The sequence below is a fragment of the Leucoraja erinacea genome, chromosome 37 (genome assembly GCF_028641065.1).
Source record: "Leucoraja erinacea ecotype New England chromosome 37, Leri_hhj_1, whole genome shotgun sequence".
NCBI classification, from domain to species: Eukaryota; Metazoa; Chordata; class Chondrichthyes; order Rajiformes; family Rajidae; genus Leucoraja; species Leucoraja erinaceus.
The window spans coordinates 12,892,015-12,916,152 of record NC_073413.1 but is presented as its reverse complement, the minus strand read 5'-3'; the positions used below and the strand labels follow the sequence as shown (position 1 = coordinate 12,916,152).

General features: G+C 56.1%; 1 protein-coding gene across 2 annotated transcripts in view; it reads right to left on the bottom strand.

Moving 5' to 3' along the window:
* The window catches only part of LOC129714006 (neurotrophin-4-like), a 23,904-nt gene extending 2,972 nt beyond the window's left edge, over nt 1-20,932 (bottom strand). Inside the window, exon 1 of one of the 2 annotated variants that reach the window (XM_055663471.1) lies at nt 20,563-20,932. The gene's annotated coding sequence lies outside the window, so the exon portion shown is untranslated. Of the gene's footprint in view, nt 1-19,802; nt 19,953-20,562 lie in introns of those variants that run through there. The other variant, XM_055663472.1, reaches the window with a different exon arrangement.
* Between the last annotated feature and the right edge of the window lie 3,206 nt (nt 20,933-24,138).

Here is a 24,138-nt window from a genome sequence, read left to right as displayed (position 1 = left end):
CCATGTTCTCCACAGATGCTGCCTGACCCACTGAGTTACTCCAGCACTCTGTGAAACGATGTTCTCCACAGATGCTGCCTGACCCGCTGAGTTACTCCAGCACTCTGTGAAACGTCACCTATCCATGTTCCCCCACAGATGCTGCCTGACCCGCTGAGTTCTCCAGCACTCTTTGAAACGTCACCTATCCATGTTCCCCCAGATGCTGCCTGACCCGCTGAGTTACTCCAGCACTCTCTGTGCCCTCTGGTTTGAGTCAGATTCTGGATCGGGGCTGCAGCAACGGCCCAGGCCACCGGGTGGCAGTAGCGGCCCAGAGCCAGCTCCGCTTCTTCAAGGTAGTGGAAGATGTAGCGGAGATAGAGATGCAGCTTTGGAGCTCCTGAAGCCCAGGCATCGCTGCTCCTTTCTCCACCTCCCCACACCACAAACCCTACGGCCTCTCCCCACCTCACCACCCTGCCATCCGGCACAATGTCGCTTTAATCTGAGCACTTTGGCGCACTCAAATACATTTAACTTACAACCAAGATATGTTCTCCTCGACAAATTACTAACTATAACCCCAACACATAATGCAGTTTGGGAGCCGTGTCCCCGGAAACACGGACTTGCCCAAAGCATCGAAGTGTCTGCTAGACTTTGAGGCGTGAATTAGACAAATACTCCTCCCGAGTAAAGGTGTGGGTTGGGGTCTCCGGGACCACCACTCCCTCACTGAGGATAGAACATGTGCGACTGGCCGAATGGCCCTCTACAGGACCATGGTGAATCTGTCACCCACCCGTTGTCCGGAGCATGCACCATTCATGGGAAGGGTGGAGTTGGCAACCAAGTGACACCAACCTCATCCCCCTCTCCCCACAGTCCCTGGAGCCGGAGCCGGCGCGGCGGGAGCAGTCACACTTCATCCCGTGGGTCGGGGCCACTTCCGCTGTTACAAACACATCGCTAACCGCATAGAACAATCTCTAGCTAGACACAAAAAGCTGGAGTAAAGAGCCTGTCCCACTTGGCCGTCATTTTGCGCGTAATTTATGCGACATCATTTACGCGTCACTTACTAACGTTATATGTTTCTATGAGATCCCCTCATCCTTCTAAATTCCAGTGAATACAAGCCCAGTCGCTCTGTTTTTTCATCATATGACAGTCACTGAGGGCTGATGTCCTTGACTGGAATATTAATTCCACCCCTTGAGACGGGCACATAGGCAAGATGAGTGGCCTGAGGCCATTCAGCCCTTCATGCCTGTCCCACCAAGACCAGCACAGAGTCGCCTCTCAGACCGACTCCTGGTCTCACCTAGAAACAGAAGAAGAAGAATGCGCCTCCTCACTGCCGCTCCCGTGCTTCACCTTGCACTAACTAAACGTTGTTCCCTTAACATTGTTAATGGCTCGATTGTAATCATGTATTGTCTTTCCGCTGACTGGTTAGCGCGCAACAAATAACTTTTCACTGTACCTCGGTACACGTGACAATAAACTAAACTGAACACGAACTTAAATGAACAGGAGGAGACGCAAGGAACTGCAGATGCTGGTTTACAAAAAAGACACAAAGTGCTGGAGTTCCATGCTCTCCACAGATGCTGCCTGACCTGCTAAGTTACTCCAGCACTTAGGGATGACATTGGTTTGTTGCTATTGGTTCATTGTTGCCACGAGATACGGTGAAAGCATTTTATTGTACCCATCACAGCAAGTTTAACTTCACCACAGGGTGTGTACAGACAAATATACCATCCACAGGGTGTGTACAGACAAATATACCATCACCACAGGGTGTGTACAGACAAATATACCATCACCACAGGGTGTGTACAGACAAATATACCATCCACAGGATGTCTAAAGACAAACAGATGCTGGCGAGACCTGATAGAAGGACATAAAATGACGAGAGGTATAGATAGGATGGAGAGTCAGAGCCTTTTCCCCAAGGTGGAAATATCAAAGATTAAAGGGCATGGCTTTAAGGTGAGAGGGGCAAAGTTGAAAGGAGATGTGTGGGACTAATTTATAGTCCTTTCTTTCATTGGATAGTGAGCAACTAAAAGCTTTTCACTGTACCTTAGTACAATGACTCCATTTACACCTCACGCTGCCTCGGCAAGGCCAGCAGCATCATCAAGCACTCTGGCCACTCGTCCTCTCCCCTCTCCCATGAGGCAAATGTGTGAAAACGCACACCTCCCGTTCAGAGACAGTTTCTTCCCAGCTGTTATCAGGCAACTGAACCATCCTATCACAACCAGAGAGCGGTGCTGAACTACTATCTACCTCATTGGTGACCCTCGGACTATCCTTGATCAGACTTTGCTGGCTTTAGCTTTCACTAGCTTATCATGTGTCTATTCATTGTAAATAGCTCGAATAGCTCATGTTTTGTCTCTCTGCTGACTGGTTAGCACGCAACAGAAGCTTTTCACTGTACCTCGGTACACGTGACAATAAACTAAACTGAAACTGATACACATAACAGTAATAAACTAAACTAAACATGAAAAGTCAACAGGTAGCCGTACATTATTCTGCAGATGAGCAAGTGGGCTTGCGATCTTTGCCAATGTTGCTGTCACCCACTCCTGCAATCCAGGTGCAGCCAACACACTTTATCCAGGAGATGGAGAACCTGTAATTGCCAAGACAATAACCTCTCCGTCAAGGCCAACAAGACCAAGGGGATTACAGGACCTATACACCACGACCTATACACCACGACCTATACACCACGACCTATACACCACGACCTATACACCACGACCTATACACCACGACCTATACACCACGACCTATACACCACGACCTATACACCACGACCTATACACCACGACCTATACACCACGACCTCTACACCACGACCTCTACACCACAACCTCTACACCACGACCTATACACCACGACCTATACAGCAAAGCAGTAGGCCCACCCATACATTAATGGTGCTAAAGTAGAGATGTTGTAAGCTTCAAGTTTCTGAGAATAAATATCACCAGCAATTTGTCCACATCAGAGCATTGGCCAATAAAGTCCACAATGTCCATTTCTTTAGGAGGCATAGGAAGTTCGGCATATCCTCAACAACCTCTACAGATGTGCCTGTATCGTTTTATCAGGAGGTGTCACAGCTTGGTTTGGGAACAACACCATCCAAAAGCACAAGAAATTGTCGAAAATTGCAGCCAGACCATCACACAAACCAACCTCCCTTCCATTGACTCCATCTACACTTCATGCTGCCTCAGCAAGGCCAGCAGCATAATTAAGGACAAGCCTCACCCCGATCACTACCTCTCCCATCAGGTACAGGAGTTTGAAAACACACAGGGTGTCCAGATTCAGGGACAGTTTTTTCCAGCTGTTATCAGGCAACTGAACAGTTTTCTCATCAGCTAGAAAGCGGGCCTGACCTCCCATCTACTCAACTGGAGACCTTAGAACTATCTTTAAGCAGACCTTTCTGGACTTTATCTTGCACTAAACATTATTTATTGGAGACCTTAGAACTATCTTTAAGCAGACTTTATCGCGCTTTATGTTACACTAAATGTTGTACCATTCATCCTTTATCTGTGCACTGTGGATGGTTCGATTGTAACCATGTGTAGTCTTTTCTTTGACAGGATAACATGCAAACAGAAGCTTTCCTCTGTACATGACAATAATAAACCAAACACAAATAAACTAAAAGAGAAACGACAGGGTTGGAAATCTGGAACTCAAGTCTAAGGTGATGGATCTCACCAGCAGAGCCGACTAAACAGCACACCAGGGGGCAGCACCCGCCATCAATGCACCATTGGAGAGAAGGGCCCACATGCACTGCCCGACCTGCTGAGGATTATTGTCATGTTGCTGTCAAAGGCATTGAGCAGGAATCTGCACAGGCAGTGAACGGGCAACACATGCTCCAGTTTCCTCCCACATCCCAAAGATGTGTGGGTTATAGGTTACATAGAAACATCGACAATAGGTGCAGGAGTAGAGGCCATTCGGCCCTTCGAGCCTGCACCATTCGCCATTCAATATGATCATGGCTGATCATCCAACTCAGTATCCCGTACCTGCCTTCTCTCACACACTGTCTACTAGCTTTCTCTACTTGAGTCCCGTGTTCCAGTTTCCTCCCACATCCCAAAGGTGTGTATGTTATAGGTTAGTTGTTTCTGTAACTTGCCCCAAGTGTGCAAGGAGTGGATGAGAAAACGGGATGACCCAGAACTCGTGTGAATGGTTGATCAATGGATGGCATGGACTCAGTGGGCCGAAGGGCCTGTTTCTGTGCTGAATGTCTGAACACTAAAGATATATTCTAGCGCTGGCTATGTACAGTAACAAATGAAACCTCTTTGTGGCAACAATCCTGTGGCATTGAACGGAGAAACATCCAGAATTTACCAGGAAGTCTGACCAGCGACCACCCTGTGCACTAACACTATCCTACACACTCGCAACAAATTATCATTTTTACCGAAGACAATTAACCTACAAACATGTACGTTTTGGTCTGCCTGAGCGTTGTTGACCACCCAGCGGAGCGAGATGTCTGTCGGGGAATGTTGCCGACTGGCCCGCTGCAGACTGCAGGAGTACATGCTGAGGGACTCACTGAAGCTCGGGGGGGGGGGGGGGGGGGGGGACCACAGTCTAGGGTCCTTCCGCTGCTGGACATTGGGGGTCAGAGTCCAGTGGGAACACCCCTCAAACAAGGGAAGGGAGAGCCCCATGGGGGGCACAGTAGTAAGGTTGCTTGGTGTAGATAGTTTGTGAACGCTACTGAATATAACACTAATGACTATTGACACAAACTGTCGGAAAAGTTCGATACATATTTTTAATCATTCTAAATAAGTTTATTTTTGGACAAAATCCTGTAAATGAGGCCACTCCCTGCTTCACTCACTCACTGTCCTGCTGAACCACGCTCTGCTTGTTGCTCTAGGGCCAACTTTAACTTCCTTCACCTTCTCCCAGTTACATTCTGAATGCCTTTGATCCGAGGCCTCCCTGCTCTGGACTGATCTGTCACAACACGCCAGCACAAATTGCTCCAGCCCTTCGGGAGTGGAGTGCTGCTGTTACTGAGCAACCATCCAACACAAGCAAGCAGTTTAAAGTCAGGATCTACTGACTGCCATAGAGTCTTAGAACAGGAACAGGCCCAGCCGCCCACAATGTCTGTGGCCAACATGATGACAAGACCACCTCTTATTCACCTGCACATGATCCATTCTCCACATGATGTCGTGTCCATCTAAAACTCTCTCGAACATCACTATTGTATCCGTCTCCATCAAACACCCACACCCCTGGCACCCACCCCTGGCACCCACACCCCTGGCACCCACACCCCTGGCACCCACACCCCTGGCACCCACACCCACACCCCTGGCACCCATACCCCTGGCACCCCACACCCCTGGCACCCACACCCCTGGCACCCACACCCCCTGGCACCCACACCCCTGGCACCCACACCCTGGCACCCACACCCCTGGCACCCACACCCACACCCCTGGCACCCACACCCCTGGCACCCACACCCACACCCTGGCACCCACACCCCTGGCACCCACACCCACACCCCTGGCACCCACACCCCTGGCACCCACACCCCCTGGCACCCTCACCCCTGGCACCCACACCCCTGGCACCCACACCCCTGGCACCCACACCCCTGGCACCCACACCCCTGGCACCTACACCCCTGGCACCCACATCAACATCAACACCCCTGGCACCCACACCTCTGGCACCCACTCCACTGGCACCCACACCCCTGGCACCCACACCCCTGGCACCAACACCCCCACCCACACCCCCTGGCACCCACCCACACCCCTGGCACCCACACCCCTGGCACCTACACCCCTGGCACCCACATCAACATCAACACCCCTGGCACCCACACCTCTGGCACCCACTCCACTGGCACCCACACCCCTGGCACCCACACCCCTGGCACCCACACCCCTGGCACCCACACCCCTGGCACCCCACACCCCTGGCACCACACCCACACCCCTGGCACCCACACCTCTGGCACCCACACCCCTGGCACCCACACCCCTGGCACCCACACCCCTGGCACCCACTCCCCTGGCACCCCACACCTCTGGCACCCCATACCCCTGGCACCCACTCCCCTGGCACCCACACCTCTGGCACACCCTACCCCTGGCACCCACTCCCCTGGCACCCACACCTCTGGCACCCCACCCCTGGCACCCACACCTCTGGCACCCACACCTCTGGCACCCACACCCCTGGCACCCCACACCCACACCCCTGGCACCCACACCCACACCCCTGGCACCCACACCCCTGGCACCCACACCTCTGGCACCCACACCCCTGGCACCCACACCCACACCCCTGGCACCCACTCCCCTGGCACCCACACCCCTGGCACCCACACCCACACCCTTGGCACCCACACCCTTGGCACCCACACCCCTGGCACCCACATCCCTGGCAGCGATTTCAAGGTCCTCAACGTCATGTACAGTAAAACAGGACATTCAGCCTAACTTGTTTCTGCCAACAAGATGCCCTCTGGTGAATAAGGCAAGGGAGAGCCTTTACCACCTCAGGCAGCTGAGGAAATTCAGAGTCTCTCTGAGAATCCTTCAGTGCTTCTACTCTGGGGCTGTAGAAAGCATCTTGTCCGGCAACATCTCAATCTGGTTTGGGAACAGCTCTGCCCAGGACAGGAAGGCTCTGCAGAGAGTAGTGTGTTCGGCCGAACACACTATGGGAACTACACTCACCCCCACCCCTCTGCAGGACCTGTACACCAGGAGGTGCAGATCCAGAGCCAGCAAGATCATGAAGGACCCCTACCACCCCAGCAACGGACTGTTCCAGCTGTTCAGGTCAGGCAAGTGCCTCCGCTGTCACGCTGTGAAAACAGAGAGGATGAGACGGAGCTTCTTCCCACAGGCCGTTAGGACTGTCAACTCTGATCTCACCAGGGATTAGTTTACTGTTGTGTTGTGTCTTTAAAAAAAATTCTAATATGTAAATACTGATTCTGTTCTATTCTGTTCTGTAGTTTTTTGCACAATCCGCAGGCATTGCCACTTTCATTTCACTGCACATCTTGTACAGTGGCTTGCAAAAGTATTCACACGCCTTGAACTTTTCAGTTTTTTATTTGTTAAAAAATGTGAAAACCGTGTATCATTTTCCTTCCACTTCACAATTATGCGCCACTTTGTGTTGGTCTATCACATAAAATCCCAATAAAATACATTTATGTTTGTGGTTGTAACGTGACAAAATGTGGAAAAGTTTAAGGGCTATGAATACTTTTGCAAGCCACTGTATGTGTATGTGACTAATAAAGTTGACTTGACTAAACTAGTCCCATTTCCCCGCTTTTAGCCCAATACCCTCTAAACATTGTATTGTACACAATACTCCAGGTCTGGTCTCACCAAGGCCCTGTACAACTGCAGTAGAACCTCCTTGCTCCTAAACTCAAATCCTCTTGCAATGAAGGCCAACATGCCATTAGCTTTCTTCACTGCCTGCTGTACCTGCAAGTTTACTTTCAGTGACAGGCCTATACCAGCCTGAAGCCGCCGTCTCCGGTAGGGAAGAGCCAATCCTGGACTTTTTACCTTGTCATTTTACCATCTGGACGCCCGCAGCGATGGCTGCGGAGGGTTGAGGTCCCGACCACGGGGGGGGGGGGGGGGGGGGGGGGGGGGGGGGGGGGAAATGGAGGAGGACCGGCCAAATTCTGTGCCTTCCACCACAGTGATGAATGCTGTGGTGGATGTTTGTGTTAAATTTTTATTGTGTTTGTGTGTTCTTTATCATTGTACCGCTGCTGACAAATTCATTTCACTTGCACTTTATGTGCAATGAGATGAATAAAACCGTATTGTATTGTTGATGTGCAAGTGCCCAGGACTCATTGCACCTCCTCTTTTCCTAATCTGACACCATTCAGATAATTATCTGCCTTCCTGCACCTCACATTTATCCACATTAAACTGCATCTGCCTTGCATCTGCCCACTCACCCAACCTATCCAAGTCACCCTGCAGCCTCATAGCATCCTCATCCTCATCACTTTGACCTATCCTGTCACTGCTTTCCTGTGCTGCAGGAGAGCAGCTGCAGGAGTGGAGCTGCAGGAGGGGGGGCTGCAGGAGGGGGGGGCTGCAGGAGGGGGGGGGGGCTGCAGGAGGGGGGGGGGCTGGGGGGGGGGCTGCAGGGGGGGGGGCTGCAGGGGGGGGGGGCTGCAGGAGGGGGGGCTGCAGGGGGGGGGCTGCAGGAGGGGGGGCTGCAGGAGGGGGGGCTGCAGGGGGGGGCTGCAGGAGGGGGGCTGCAGGAGGGGGGGCTGCAGGGGGGGGGGGCTGCGGAGGGGGGGGGGCTGCAGGGGGGGGTGGGGGGCTGCAGGAGGGGGGGGCTGCAGGGGGGGGGCTGCAGGGGGGGGGCTGGGGGGGGGGGCTGCAGGAGGGGGGGGGCTGCAGGAGGGGGGGGCTGCAGGGGGGGGGCTGCAGTAGGGGGGCTGCAGGAGGGGGGCTGCAGGAGGGGGGGCTGCAGAGGGGGGGGGGCTGCAGGGGGGGGGCTGCAGGGGGGGGGGCTGCAGGGGGGGGGATTGCAGGAGGGGGGGCTGCAGGGGGGGGGCTGCAGGAGGGGGGGCTGGGAGGGGGGGGGGCTGGGGGAGGGGGGGGCTGCAGGAGGGGGGGGGCTGCAGAGAGGGGGGGCTGCAGGAGGGGGGGCTGCAGGAGGGGGGGGCTGCAGAGAGGGGGCTGCAGGAGGGGGGGGGCTGCAGGAGGGGGGCTGCAGGAGGGGGGGGCTGCAGGAGGGGGGGGGCTGCAGGAGGGGGGGGGCTGCAGGAGGGGGGGGGCTGCAGGAGGGGGGCTGCAGGGGGGGGGGCTGCAGGGGGGGGGGCTGCAGGAGGGGGGGGCTGCAGGAGGGGGGGGGCTGCAGGAGGGGGGGGGGGCTGCAGAGGGGGGGGGGGGGCTGCAGGAGGGGGGGGGGCTGCAGGAGGGGGGGGGGCTGCAGGAGGGGGGGCTGCAGGAGGGGGGGCTGCAGGAGGGGGGGGGCTGCAGGTGGGGGGGCTGCAGGGGGGGGCTGCAGGAGGGGGGGCTGCAGGAGGGGGGGGGGCAGGGGGGGGGCTGCAGGGGGGGGGGGGGGGGCTGCAGGAGGGGGGGGGGCTGCAGGGGGGGGCTGCAGGGGGGGGGGCTGCAGGAGGGGGGCTGCAGGAGGGGGGGCTGCAGGAGGGGGGGCTGCAGGAGGGGGGGCTGCAGGAGGGGGGCGGGGGGCTGCTGGCTGCAGGGGGGGGCTTGCAGGAGGGGGCTGCTGCAGGAGGGGGGCTGCAGGAGGGGGGGGCTGCAGGAGGGGGGCTGCTGCAGGGGGGGGGGCTGCAGGAGGGAGGGGGGCTGCAGGAGGGGGGGCTGCAAGAGGGGGGGCTGCAGGAGGGGGGGCTGCAAGAGGGGGGGGCTGCAGGAGGGGGGGGGGCTGCAGGAGGGGGGGGGCTGCAGGAGGGGGGGGGGCTGCAAGAGGGGGGGGCTGCAGGGAGGGGGGGGCTGCAGGAAGGGGGGGCTGCAGGAGGGGGGGCTGCAGGAGGGGGGGGGCTGCAGGAGGGGGGCTGCTGCAAGGGGGGGGGCTGCAGGAGGGGGGGGGGCTGCAGGAGGGGGGGGGGCTGCAGGAGGGGGGGGCTGCAGGAGGGGGGCTGCATGAAGGGGCTGCAGGAGGGGGGGGCTGCAGGAGGGGGGCTGCAGGAGGTGGGGGGGGGCTGCAGGAGGGGGGGGGCTGCAGGAGGGGGGGGCTGCAGGCGGGGGGGGCTGCAGGAGGGGGGGGGGGGCAGGAGGGGGGGCTGCAGGAGGGGGGCTGCAGGAGGGGGGGGGGCTGCAGGAGGGGGGGCTGCAGGAGGGGGGGCTGCAGGAGGGGGGGCTGCAGGAGGGGGGGGGGCTGCAGGAGGGGGGGCTGCAGGAGGGGGGGGCAGAGGGGGGGGGGCTGCAGGAGGGGGGGGGCTGCAGGATGGGGGGGCAGCTGCAGGGGGGGGGGCTGCAGGAGGGGGGGCTGCAGGGGGGGGGGCTGCAGGAGGGGGGGCTGGTGGGGGGCTGCAGGAGGGGGGGCTGCTGAGGGGGGGCGGCAGGAAGGGGGGGGCTGCAGGAGGGGGGGGCTGCAGGAGGGGGGCTGCAGGAGGGGGGGGGGCTGCAGGAGGGGGGGCTGCAGGATGGAGGGGGGGGCTGCAGGAGGGGGGGGGCTGCAGGAGGGGGGGGCTGCAGGAGGGGGGGGCTGCAGGAGGGGGGCTGCAGGAGGTGGGCTGCAGGAGGGGGGCTGCAGGAGGGGGGGCTGCAGGAGGGGGGGGGCTGCAGGAGGGGGGGCTGCAGGAGAGGGGGGCTGCAGGAGGGGGGGGGCTGCAGGAGGGGGGGGCTGCAGGAGGGGGCTGCTCATGGAGGGGGGGCTGCAGGAGGGGGGCTGCAGGGGGGGGGCTGCAGGAGGGGGGGCTGCAGGAGGGGGGCTGCAGGAGGGGGGGCTGCCAGGAGGGGGGGGCTGCAGGAGGGGGGGGGTTGCTGCAGGAGGGGGGGGGGGCTGCAGGGGGGGGGCTGCAGGGGGGGGGGGCTGCAGGAGGGGGGGCTGCAGGAGTGGGGGGGGCTGCATGGGGGGGGGGGCTGCAAGGAGGGGGGGGCTGCAGGAGGGGGGGGGTGAGGGGGGTGGCTGCAGGAGGGGGGGGGCTGCAGGAGGGGGGGGGGCTGCAGGAGGGGGGCGTTGCTGCAGGAGGGGGGGGGGCTGCAGGAGGGGGGGGCGGGGCTGCAGGAGGGGGGCTGCAGGAGGGGGGGGCTGCAGGAGGGGGGGCTGGCAGGGGGGGGGCGGGGGGGGCTGCAAGAGGGGGGGCTGCAGGAGGGGGGGCTGCAGGAGGGGGGGGCTGCAGGAGGGGGGGCAGGAGGGGCTGCAGGAGTGGAGCTGCAGGAGTGGGGGGCTGCAAGGGGGGGGGGCTGCAGGAGTGGAGCTGCAAGAGGGCAGATGCACGGGTGCTGCTCCGTCAGCGCTGCGGGGCCGGGATCCGACGGTCTCAGCTGCCACCGGGTTCGGCGCTGGGAACTAGACAACTGGATCTTTGACCGCGACTCACGTCGCCAACACGTTGCTCGCCCACCCTCTCCCATCGAGGAACAACTTCTGGAAACAACACGAGGCTCCTGCACCTGCCGGCGTCTCGGCTTTGATCACAACCTCGTGTTCCGGCGCCAAACAAGCGGGGAAACTCTCCCGGAGCAGCCTCAGGACACTTGGCCTGAATCACCGCCGGTGCCTCCGTGACGGTTCCCGGTTCCCGGTTCCCGGAGTGACACGAAGCACACGGTCACTGTGTTCATAAGGTCATAAGTGATAGGAGAAGAATTAGGCCATTCGGCCCATCAAGTCTACTCCGCCATTCAATCACGGCTGATCTATCTCTCCCTCCTAACCCTATTCTCCTGCCTTCTCCCCATAACCCCTGACACCCGCACTGATCAAGAATCTATCAATCTCTGTCTTCATCTCTACATCATTCCTCTGCCAACTACAAAACAAAACACAAAGTGCTGAAGGAACTGACGGGCCAGGCAGCGTCTGTGGAGGGAATGGGTCGGAATTCTTCTTTAGGGCCGAAACGTCGCCTGTCCATTCCCTCCTGATGCTGCCTGACCCACTCCTTGATGGAGTTAGAACATCAGCAGCCGGTCTCTTTAGGTTAATTGTGACTTTAAATTACTCCTTATTGTCAGTCTCATCTGCTCACTCTCACTCACACTCACACTCTCATTCACATACTCGCACTTGCATATTCACACTAACACACTCACTTTGCTGAATCAACTGGGCAGTAAATGTCGCTGCAAAAGCAGTGACCACTCATCCACTGACTTTCAATGTGTAACCGTAATTTCTCTCTTTATCGAAGTAAACTTGTCTGGACTGCAACAACCTTTTATAGCGAGTCGTAAAGACCCTAGAGCTGAATATGAAAGGTGCAAGTCCCATTTCTGACCATGTTTCCGTCTCTCCTGCTCATTTCAATATTGTTTTATTGAAGCAACGAATGTTGTAAATTTTACGCCATTATCACTCAGGTACAATTCTCAAGTCCACAGCTGACATGTCCTTCCTTTCGGCCCATCAGTTTTATACCAGCTCACAGTGCAACCCCACCCCCCTCCGACTAATGTTATCTGTATTTTCCCCACAGTCCCGTCTATTCTCCCCGCACCGAGAAAACCTGAGCACCCGGGACAAATACACAAGGCCACAGGGAGAACGTGCAAACTCCACACAAACAGCACCGGAGGTCAGGATTGAACCCGGTCTCTGGCGCTGTGAGGCAACACTGGCGGACCCAGACATGACCGGGTGGGTCTGAGAACACGCCGACCCCCCTCTCTCACTGTTAGACCTGTGACGCCGTGACCGGTTTAAATCTTTTGGTCGCCGTAAAATTCATTCATAGAACATTACATTGAAATGCAAGTGTCCTTTGATGACCCATTCATTGATGACCCTCCCGGCGGAGACTAGACTGTGTCGGGGCCCGGCCCCGTGTAGACTGTGTCAGGGCCCGGCCTTGTGTAGACTGTGTCAGGGCTCTACCCCGTGTAGACTGTGTCAGGGCCCGGCCCCGTGTAGACTGTGTCAGGGCCCGGCCCCGTGTAGACTGTGTCAGGGCCCGGCCCCGTGTAGACTGTGTCAGGGCCCGGCCCCGTGTAGACTGTGTCAGGGCCCGGCCTTGTGTAGACTGTGTCAGGGCCCGGCCCCGGGTAGACTGTGTAGGGCCACTGTGTCAGGGCCCGGCCCCGTGTAGACTGTGTCAGGGCCCGGCCTTGTGTAGACTGTGTCAGGGCCCGGCCCCGTGTAGACTGTGTCAGGGCCCGGCCCCGTGTAGACTGTGTCAGGGCCCGGCCTTGTGCAGGGGGAGCGGGTTCGCGACTGGCGAGGGGACAACAGGTTGGAATTTCCCTCCAATTACTGACACATCTGGAATGTAAATCAGCGCGGGTGCCCATTAGACCCCAATCATCATGAACCACATCTGGCCAGCGGTTACTGCTGGGAGCTGTGATCGCCCTGTGAGACCAGCGGCCTCGTGTGACCGGGTAACATCAGCCCATTCTATGCTCCTCCGGCCGCGCTCTCGGTTATTGATCACGCGGCGCTTCACCCCTAAACACGGCCCCCCATTTGTTCAAAATTCACACTCATGTTTTCAAATAATCTAGCACATCCTGTCCTCCCCCCCCCCTCCTTGTCCCCCCCCCTCCCCCTCCCCCCCACCACTGTCCTCCCCCTGCCCCCACCCCTGCCCTCCCCCTCTCCCCACCCCCCTCCTCCCCCCCCCCACCCCACCCTCTCCTCCCCTCACCCCCTCCCCCCCCCCACCCCCTGCCTCCCCTCACCCCCCCTGTCCTCCCCCTCCCCCACCCCACCCTCTCCCCTCCCACCCTCCCCTGCCCCCACCCCCCCTCTCCCCACCCCACCCCTGCCCCTGTCCTCCCCCCTCTCCCCTCCCACCCACCCTCCTCTCCCCCCCACCCCTGCCCCTGTCCCCCCCTCCCCTGCCCTCTCCCCTCCTCTCCCCACCCCTGCCCTCTCCCCTCCACTCTCTCCTCCACTCTCCCGTGTTGCAGCTTCCTCCGGCCCACGACCACCAACTCCAGGCCGTTCCCGCGCCGCCTCCCCGCCACTCTCCGCGTTTCGTTGCCAAGACCCTAAACCGCGAACCCCCTCCCGGGAGCGAGCGCTTTCATCCTACAACGCGCTCCTCTCGCCAGCTGTGCGAACATCTGTGCAACTCTGCTGGACTTGTATCTGCTAATGCACCAGTGACCATTTAAAAAGGTGTTCCGTTACATCTGGCAAACAGCTTCTGACCCAGAGGGACAAAGGCAGCCTGCAGGGCCGTGTCGGCGCTACATAAATGCAGGCGGTTGTTGTAGATGGACAGACTCTAAAGCTAATAATTCACCACAGTCCGGCGGGGCGGCGATGGGTGTGAGAGTCCGGGCCGCGGGACCGGTCAGTGGGTCAATGAGCCTCTCATGTGGCCAATGAGAGACGATGACCATTCGGCGTCACACACTAAATACAGACCGACAAACAACCGGTTACAGGAACATTTGACCGCATCCCACATTCGCCCCACATCCCATTAGAGGCAGACACAGAATGCTGGAGTAACTCAGCGGGTCAGGCAGCATCTGTGGAGAACATGGATAGGTGAGGGAAGAAGGGTTTCGGCCCGAAACGTCGCCCATTTCCTTCGCTCCATAGGGTTTCGGCCCGAAACGTTGCCTATTTCCTTCGCTCCATAGATGCTGCTGCACCCGCTGAGTTTCTCCAGCACTTTGTGTACCTTCCTTCCAACACATGTTGGCTCAGGTCATGTTGAGTTTTAATTCCATACAAGGCTACACCCCCAGAGTGTACGGATACGTTACCTCCTGTTCCCAACACCACCCCGTCCTCTGTCCGATACTGATGGGCCGAGTGGGGGAGTCTCCACCCTCCCGGCAAACCCCTAAACACCATCAGCACATCACATCCCAGTTTTCACAACTCCACTTGATTATTCCATGATGACAATGAGTCTGTACCGCGTACATTCCCGGTATAAACCCTTCCTCGTGTACAATGGCAAAACCAAAGGTGTTATCTGGTACATGACCTCAGCTCTGTACAATCCAGCTCTTGGAGGTTAATTTATTTTTGTAGAACAAACTACTAGGGTTGAATGTGGTTACATCATTACCAAAACCACACCGTTAGATAAACCGCACACATAGCCTCTCTCTCTCTCTGCCACACTGTGTTTATGTGCCTCTCTGTATTTGCCGTTAGGCGCGGGCAGGTGAACCCGGAGTGGTCCAGCTCACACCTGTAACATTCCCAACTCCGTCTCAGTCCAGTGCTGGCCCGAGTTTAGAAGAAGCCAATCAGTCACACGGTATTCACTAGCTTTAAGTGCACGCAGACAGCAAGCACAGCAAGATCCCACTAACCCAGGTCTATGAACCACTCTGTTATTGACTACCTCAACATGCAGAGAGCGTTGAACACAGACTCGGCACCTCCTCCCATCCAGACCGTTGTCATGGAGTGTTGCATCAGGAAGATTCAGGATGCAGACAGCCTGGCCATTCCCTTCTCTCTCTTCCACTTTCTGGGAGAAGGTACAACATCGAGACAAGAATGCTCTCTCTGCGACTCGTGAACCAACCGCCTCATTCACACCCCATTCCCAGAGCCTTAACTCCACCTCCGTGCTTATTCCGTTTTACACCTTAGTGTTATTGTTTTGCACTACACTGTTTACATCTGTGTTACACACATTGTTGTCTTTAGCCTCACCACTATACTGTTGAAGAAGTGTCTCGACCCGAAACATCACCTATCATGTTCTCCAGAGATACTGCCAGACCTGACCCACTGAGTTACTACTGTTTACTCTGTGAACTTCATGTGAACAAGGAATTCCATTGGACCCTGGTGTCTGTGGCAATGAACTAATCCGATCTGAATCAGCCTGGATAACAAACAGAGAGGGACTTGGACCAATTGACCTTCTAACTCAGACGATTCACCACTGATGCACGAAACCTCACGCAGGTTCATCTAACCCCAGAGACTGAAGTTCATGCCATGAAATAATTAACATCTAGGCTCATCTTATCTCAGCTCCAGAGTAAGATGATATTCCATCTGGTATCCAATGACACTTATGGCAGAGAGCCTATACAAATGATGTGGCTCTGACTGCGGCACACTCACCACCAACCTCTTGCACGAGAAACACCCAAGCAAGATACAGGCAAGATTCTCCAAGATCTCACACTCTGAACGAGTGGAAGAGAGGTGGATATTGTGTCATTATCATTGTCATGAAGCTGGAGTAACTCAGCGAGTCAGGCACCATCTCTGGAGAAAAGGAATAGGTGATGTTTTGGGTCGAGACCCTTCTTCAGACCTCCTTACATTCATAGTCATAGAGTGGAGGCAGACCCTTCGGCCCTGCAGGAGAATGGGGTTAGGAGGGAGAGATAGATCAGCCATGGTTGAAGGGCTGAATGGCCTAATTCTACTCTTATTCCTTATGACCTTATCACAATTGAGCAAAGAGCACTCATGGTGGAGAAGAACAGAAGAGTAATCTTGCAAGAAATGTAGAAATCTGACTGTTAATGTCCCCTCAGGTGTGTAACGAGTTTATAGACCAGGGGGGATTCAGGAAATGGCAAAGAAATCCAACAAATATTTTGTGACTGTCTTTGTGGAAGACAGCGATCCGGAGTGAATGAGGAGATGGAATAAATAAGTGGATGGAGAAAATACTGGAATTAGCTAATGTCACCATTGTTGCTGATCCATGTTCCGGGTCTTTGAGAAAAATAATGATGTGTAAAAGGTTCATCATGGGTATTATAGACAACAATGTCAGGGAGAACATAGAGGGGAGAGTAGACCATTAACCTGACACTAGTGTAGGAACATGCTGAAGATGAAAGAGATGGCGAGAATAAAAACGGATCCAGCCAATCACTGCTGATCTGTGGAAGTTCTGCTGGAAAAATCATCTCCAGGAAGTTTTAACTCGTGGATTAGAGAATGAGCATCAGTGTAGTTGGAGGTTTAGAAGCTACTGTGTAACGAACTTACTAAAGGAGGATGTTGCTAAACATGGGACAGAGATGATGTACTGGCATGAACATGTATGTATATGACATGTATATGATCGGCCTCTGTGGGGAGCCTGGGTCTTCTGACAAGGGCAGCTGCAACAATCTGTAGCAATGATTTGGATGAAAGGACCAAGTGTCATGTATCTGGGATAGGATGATGGGGGGCAGTGTGCAGTGTGGCATGTGTGAAGCATGCGCAGTGTGGCATGTATGAAGCGTGTGCAGTGTAGCGTGTGCAGTGTAGCATGAAGCGTGTGTATGAAGGTGACGGACAGGCTTCAACTAAGACCGGCAAGGACACGGCAGATGGAACTGGAAAATTGGAAAGTTGTCCACATCGATAAGAAAAACCCTCAGTTGTTAATAATGTGAAGATTACAATGAATTTCTGGTTCATAAACTTCATAAAGAATCGATGAAGTGACTTGTCATCTCACTGTGTATGTGTGTGTGTGTGTGTGTGTGTGTGTGTGTGTGTGTGTGTGTGTGTGTGTGTGTGTGTGTGAGAGACATCTGTTCCCTGAATGCTGGCCACATTGTGACAGAACAGGTGGGCACATCTCAATAGAACAAACTGGAGACATTGTGATCTCCCAACCCGTGTGAACCTCTCCCTTTCCCCACACGTCCTGGTCTTGTACACCCACGACATCCTCCCACCTAGTCCAACACAACCTGGTCCAAAACACAACCGACACAGGGCTGCTAACGGGAGCAAACTGAACCAACATCTACAGATACAGAATACAAAGCATTCATCCTATCGCGATGCATCACAGCTTGCTCTGGCAACAGCTCTGCCCAAGAGCACAAGGCATTGCAGAGAATTGTAGATGTAGCCCAGTCCATCACACACCACACTCCCCACCATTGTAGATGTAGCCCAGTCCCACACACACCACACTCCCCACCATTGTAGATGTAGCCCAGTCCCACACACACCACACTCCCCACCATTGTAGATGTAGCCCAGTCCATCACACACACCACACTCCCCCCCCACCATTGTAGATGTAGCCCAGTCCATCACACACCACACTCCCCACCATTGTAGATGTAGCCCAGTCCCACACACACCACACTCCCCACCATTGTAGATGTAGCCCAGTCCCACACACACCACACTCCCCACCATTGTAGATGTAGCCCAGTCCATCACACACACCACACTCCCCACCATTGTAGATGTAGCCCAGACCCACACACACCACACTCCCCACCCTTGTAGATGTAGCCCAGTCCATAACACACCCCACTCCCCACCATAGCCCAGTCCACACACACACCACACTCCCCACCATTGTAGATGTAGCCCAGTCCCACACACAGACCACACTCCCCACCATTGTAGATGTAGCCCAGTCCCACACACACCACACTCCCCACCATTGTAGATGTAGCCCAGTCCATCACACACACCACCACTGACTCCATCTACACTTCACGCTGCCTCGGCAAAGGAGCCAACATAATCAAAGACCACTCACTCCCCCCTCCCCCCCCCCCCCCCCTCCCTCTCCCGTTAAAGCACGTACCACCAGATCCCCGCTGTTATCAGACCACTGCTCTTCTCTCATTAACTCTTGATCTTCCAATCTACTTCACTGCAACCTTGAACTTTTCCCAGCAGCACTTCCCCTGTGACTGCATTATTCTCTACACTACCAGCTGTACCTGGTTTGATGGGACTCATTTGGTTATAACGTGGCTGGGTAGCGGCAAACATAGTATCGGTACCCAGGTACTCGTGATGGTGATGGAATACTCAGCAGGTCGGGCAGCATCGATGGAGAAACAGTTGATGTTTCATGCTGGGGAGGCTGGGGACAACCAGGAGATAGAGAGAGAGGTTTTCCCGGCGGTGGGGAGGTGGGGATGGGGTGTGTGTGTCTGTGTGTGTGTCATATTTGTGTGTGTGTGTGTGCGTATTTGTGTGTGTGTGTGTGTGTTTGTGTGTGTGTATTTGTGTGTGTGTGTGTGTGTGTGTGTGTGTGTGTATGTGTGTGTGTGTGTGTGTGTGTGTGTGTGTGTATTTGTGTGTGTGAGAGAGTATGTGTGTGAGATGTGGTGCTGGCGGGAGGGAGGGGGTGCGATGACCGGGAGGGAGGGGTGCGAGGGGGTCATGAGCAAGACGGTGCCCGGTCTTTACCGGCGGGACGCGAGTGGAAGTTTCACCGCCGTCACGCAGCGCGGTTCCTGAATCTCTGAGCCCGGGGCCGGTCGCGGGTCGCGGGTCCGAGGCGCTGCCGTCCCGGGCGGGGAGAGGATATGTGTCAGGGCCGGAGAACGAGCCGGGCAGGCAGTTACAGTATCGGACAGTATGGTGCAGGCCGAAGGGCAGTGAAGTGAAGGAACTGCAAAGCGCAAAGTGCTGGAGGAGTCGGCGAGTCAGGCTCGGGAACCTTCTTTAGACGCCGCCAGTCCATTCCCCACAGACGCTGCCCGGCTCGTCCAGTGTCCTGGCGCTCTGGACCGGACCGGCCCGGGGTCACTGGGCGGCGAGAACGGGCGAGGCCGCGACACGGATACAGACCCCTCTCGGTGCCGCCAGGCCTCCCCCCCCCCCCCGGGACCGGGGAGCGGCAACCCCCCCCCCCCCCCCCCCCCTCCTCAACACTCCCTCGCCCCCCCCCCCCCCCCCCCCCCCCCAACACTCCCTCTGCCCCCCCCCCCCCTCCATCAACACTCCCTCTCCTCCTCCACCCCCCCCCCCCCTCCCGGCACGGGGTAACATTGACCCCGGAGGCCGGGCTCCGCGCCAAAGGCCGCTAACAATTCACTACAAAAGTTTGTCCACAAGCGCGGCGGGCACCTAGCCCAGGGCGCTGCTCCAAGCCACACTGATGAGGTGCATTCTCGACCCGAAACGTCACCCATTCCTTCTCTCCAGAGATGCTGCCTGTCCCGCTGAGTTACTCCAGCATTTTGTGTCTATCTTCCCCAGAACAAGTTGTAAACAAACACCAGTCTGTGGATTCCGACCGAGCGAGTCGAGGGCGAGAATTACAGACAGACAAATTCCGGTTGAAATTCTTCACCTGAAACATCACCAGAGACTACAACACAAACCCGGGGTTTAGTGGAACAACTTAACGCGCGGGCGGAGAGAGATCTAACCTGATAACTCTGACAAACGGCATCAATGGGCACGGAATGACGGCTCTGCTTACTCCAGCCCCGACGCCGGTGGCGGGAAGCGCTTGCTCGCGTCTCTCTGCGGCAACTCAGGGCATGTTTAGTCACGGCGCTCAGTTTGAGGTTTTCCCGGAGAGTGAACTTGGGGCAGGGACCCGAAATGGAAAAAAAAATGACAGCGCGGCTCAAATTTCCAGCATAAACTTCATACAGGACTTAGGGATCAGTTTCACACCAGAGCCCCTCAAACAAACATAGCCAAGTCCAACAGTGGCTAAAAACTCAACACAACCAGCAACTCTTCCACCTAAAACCCTTCCTACTAAATAGTTATTTCATAATCTAATATTCCAACCAACACTTTGTTACCGAGTCTGTAAAAGTTCATGGTCTGAGCACAAGCGAATCCCGAGGCCAGTAAGCACCGGACAAACTCACAAGTTCAACAAAACCTTGTCTTCGTTCCCCCAGAGAACTTTGACAACGTTTGATATTTAATTTTATTTGAACCAAGTGTTTTAACGAGAGAGAAACGAGTTTGTAAAATACGTGAAGTATTCTTCTGTGTGACACTCGACATGGGCTGTTCATTATTAATGGAGATAATATCCTTTATATATTTAACAGCGCTCGGTATTGATGCCTTTTGTAACAAGCCCGTGTCCAGTTGTTGTTAAATATAAAAGGATGCAATTAGATTAATGGCCCATCACTTATTGACGAGTGGTCTGTTGTTTCTTACCGTGTGGGGGTCGCTGCGCTCCAGGCCGGGCTGTGGGGAAAGGCCGGGGTTGACGAGTTGTGAGACTGGTGTAGTCAGGGTGCCTGAGTCAGTGCCGCTGGCCGCCGCGCTGCAGGTGAGCCGCCGCTTCGCTCCCATCCCGGGCGCCGCTCGGATCGGCCTCCAACCCAAAGCTCCAAGGCATCTTTACCCAACGCCCCCCACCCCGACTCCCCGACAAGAATCGCTCAAGCAACCGGGAACTCAGTGAAAGCCAGTCCGGGGCTCAGTTACAAACGCACAGAAGTGAGGAGAGAGATTCCTGAGCGGCTCGTTGACGTGTCACTTTCCGTCCTCAAATCCGGAGCAAGTGCCTCAACACCTCCCGCCTCACTTACCCCGGCACGGGGGGGGGGGGGGGGGTGGGGGGTGGGGGGTCCAGTCCCGGGGTGTGTGGGGTGGCCCAGTGTCCAGTCCCGGGGAGGTGTGACCAGTGAAGGGGGGAGGGGAGGGTCCCCACAATGGGCGCCGCTGGATAGACCTGGCAGCCCCGGCTGACAGCTGGCACCGTGCAGTGTTGGGACCCGCGACCTCACCATAAAACCGACCGGTTCTCAGTGAAGTGAAGTGAGTGAACAGGTTTGTGGCAATGGTCACAAGCGGATGCAAGTGAGACAGAGTTAAATGTAAACGCGGCCCAGGCGTCAGCCGCTAAAGAACAATGTCCCGCATTACACCTGTTGGTTACACCCCCCCCACACACACACATTCACACACCGCCCCCCACCCCCCCCCCCCCACACACACACACACACCCCCCACACACACATTCACACACCCCCCCACCCCCCCCCCCCCCCCACACCCCCCCCCCCCATCCCCCCCCCCACACACACACACACCACCCCCCACACACATTTCACACCACCACCCCCCCCCCCCACACACACCGCCCCCCCCACACACACCCACCCCCCCCCCCCCCCCCGCACCCCCCCCCCCGCCCACACACACCACCACCCCCCCCCCCCCCCCACACACCCCCACCCTCCCGCACCCCCACACACACACACACACACACACCCCCCCCCCCCCACACACACACACACCCCCCCCCCCCACACACACACCGCCCCCCCCCCACACACACACACACACACCCCCCCCCCCTTCCCACACACACCCCCCACACACACACACACCCCGTAACCTCAAGAGTTATCGCACCTCCGTTAGTAATACAGCCCGGAAACAGGCCCTTCGGCCCAACTTGCCCATGCTAAACAAACTGCCCCAGCTACACTAGTCCCACCTGCCCGCGCTTGGCCCATATCCCTCTAAACCTATCAGAGGTTATGGGGAGAAGGCAGGAGAATGGGTTTGAAGGGAGAGATAGATCAGCCATGGTTGAATGGTGGAGTAGACTTGATGGGCTGAATGGCCTAGTTCTACTATCACTTATGACCTTATAAATATTGTTATTGTACCTTGTACTGTATCTACCTCCTCAGTGGGACAGGCAGCATCTCTGGAGAGAAGGAATGGGTGACGTTTCCGGTCGAGACCCAGTCTGGAGAAGGGTCTCCATGCGAAATGTCGCCCATTCCTTCTCTCCAAAGATGCTGCCGGTCTCGCTGAGTTACTCCAGCATTTTGTGTTTCACTTCAGATTGCAGCATCTACTTCTGGTTCCAGCACCAACTCCATCCTTTATCTCACCCTCTCCCTCTTGTTTTAATGTATGAATTAAATGCCTTTTGTTTTACCTGAATCCTACACACCAATAACATTTATTCCCGGCTTGAGTTATTCACACAGTGTGGAACCAGGCCCTTCGACCCAACTTGCTCACACTGACCAAGATGCCCCATCTGCACCAGTCCCACCAGCCTACATATGGCCCATATCCTTCTAAACTCTCCCTAGCCATGTTGTTTCCTGCATCATTATATTCCTTCATCTGTTCAGTGCCACCCGAGTATATTCAGGTCAGAGTAAACAAGTGAACAGGTCAAGGCCTTGTCTGATTTCTCATTCCTAACTCTTAAACATGTTCCCTTTGCTTTTCAACTGAAGTTACAATATTTTGTCATCCAAGTCATCCTTGTTCCTCATCCTAATGGACCATGAATTCTGATCAGCTGGTCTGCAAATGTCAGATGTGGACTGACCCAGTAATAATTGCTCCCAGTCCATTCACCCTACCTCCTGGTCACTCCTGGTGTAGTCGATCTTTCACCAACCGAGCGCTCCCCCTCCCCCCCCCCACACAACCCCCTCCCCCCCCCCACACACCACCCCCCCCCCCCCCCCCCCCCCCCCCCCCCCAACAACCCACCCCCCACAACCCAACCCCCCCCCCCCCACACAACCCCCCCCCCCCCCCACACAACCCCCCTCCCCCACACAACCCCCCTCCTCCCCCACACAACCCCCTCCTCCCCACACACAACCCCCCCCCCCCCCCCACACAACCCCCCTCCCCCCCACACACACAACCCTGGAATCAGCGAATATTCACCATTGGGGAAGTTAAAGTCGCCCACTCTGTCAACCCTGTAACTATTATTATATCTTTCCACAATCTGTTGACGTATGTGTTCATTATAAGGCAGTCAGTGAAGTCAATGCATTGTGAATAAATAAACACAGTGAGTTTGCAGCCCAGAATAACACAAGTTGCCTGAAAGCAGCAGAGTATCTGTGAAAATGTGTTGGCTGAATAAAATTAGAGCATCTAATTTAAAAACGAAAGCATGTGTTTTACTGCTTTGTACAGTATTACCACATGATGTCTCACAACTAACGAGGGCGTTTTGAAACTTAATAATGAAGAGACTCTCTCCAGTTGGTGTCGTGTAGGTCCCAGGTCTCACAGTGAGGGTGGGGGTGGACATTCTGCCTGAGTAAGGACACCTCTGTAAACATGTGAATGATTAATGGTCAACTACCCATAGCCCACAACAACCCCACAGGTTGACCAGTCCAGATCCATAGGGATACAAACACCAGTGATTGTACTGACTTGCTGTTGGCACCAAAGCCCCTGATGTTTATGCATGGAAAGAGCTGAAATAACCCCTTTAAAAATGATAAAGGCTTTACAGTTGATTTAGATTTGGCAGTGTAAGAGAGAAATTGTGCGTGTGTGTGTGTGTGTCTGTGCGTGTGTGTGTCTGTGCGTGTGTGTGTGCGCGTGTGTGTGTTTCAGTGTGTGTCTGTGCGTGTGTCTGTGCGTGTGTGTGTCTGTGCGTGTGTGTGCGCACGTGTGTGTGTGCGTGCGCGTGTCTGTGTGTGTGTGTGCGCGCGCGTGTGTCTGTGCGTGTGTGTCTGTGTGTGTGCGCGCATGTGTGTGTCTGTGCGTGTGTGTGTGCGCGCATGTGTGTCTGTGTGTGCGCGTGTGTGCATGTGTTTGTATGTGTGGAAGTGTGTGTTTCAGTGTGTGCGTCTGTCTGTGTCTTTGTGCGTGTTTTAATGTGTGTGAATCTGAGCTGATATCTGTCTTTGTGTGCGTGTACATGCGCGTGCGGTGTGTACATGTGTCTGAGGGGGAGATGTGCTTGTGGTGGGGGCAGAATTCATATGTAGACGTTTTGGA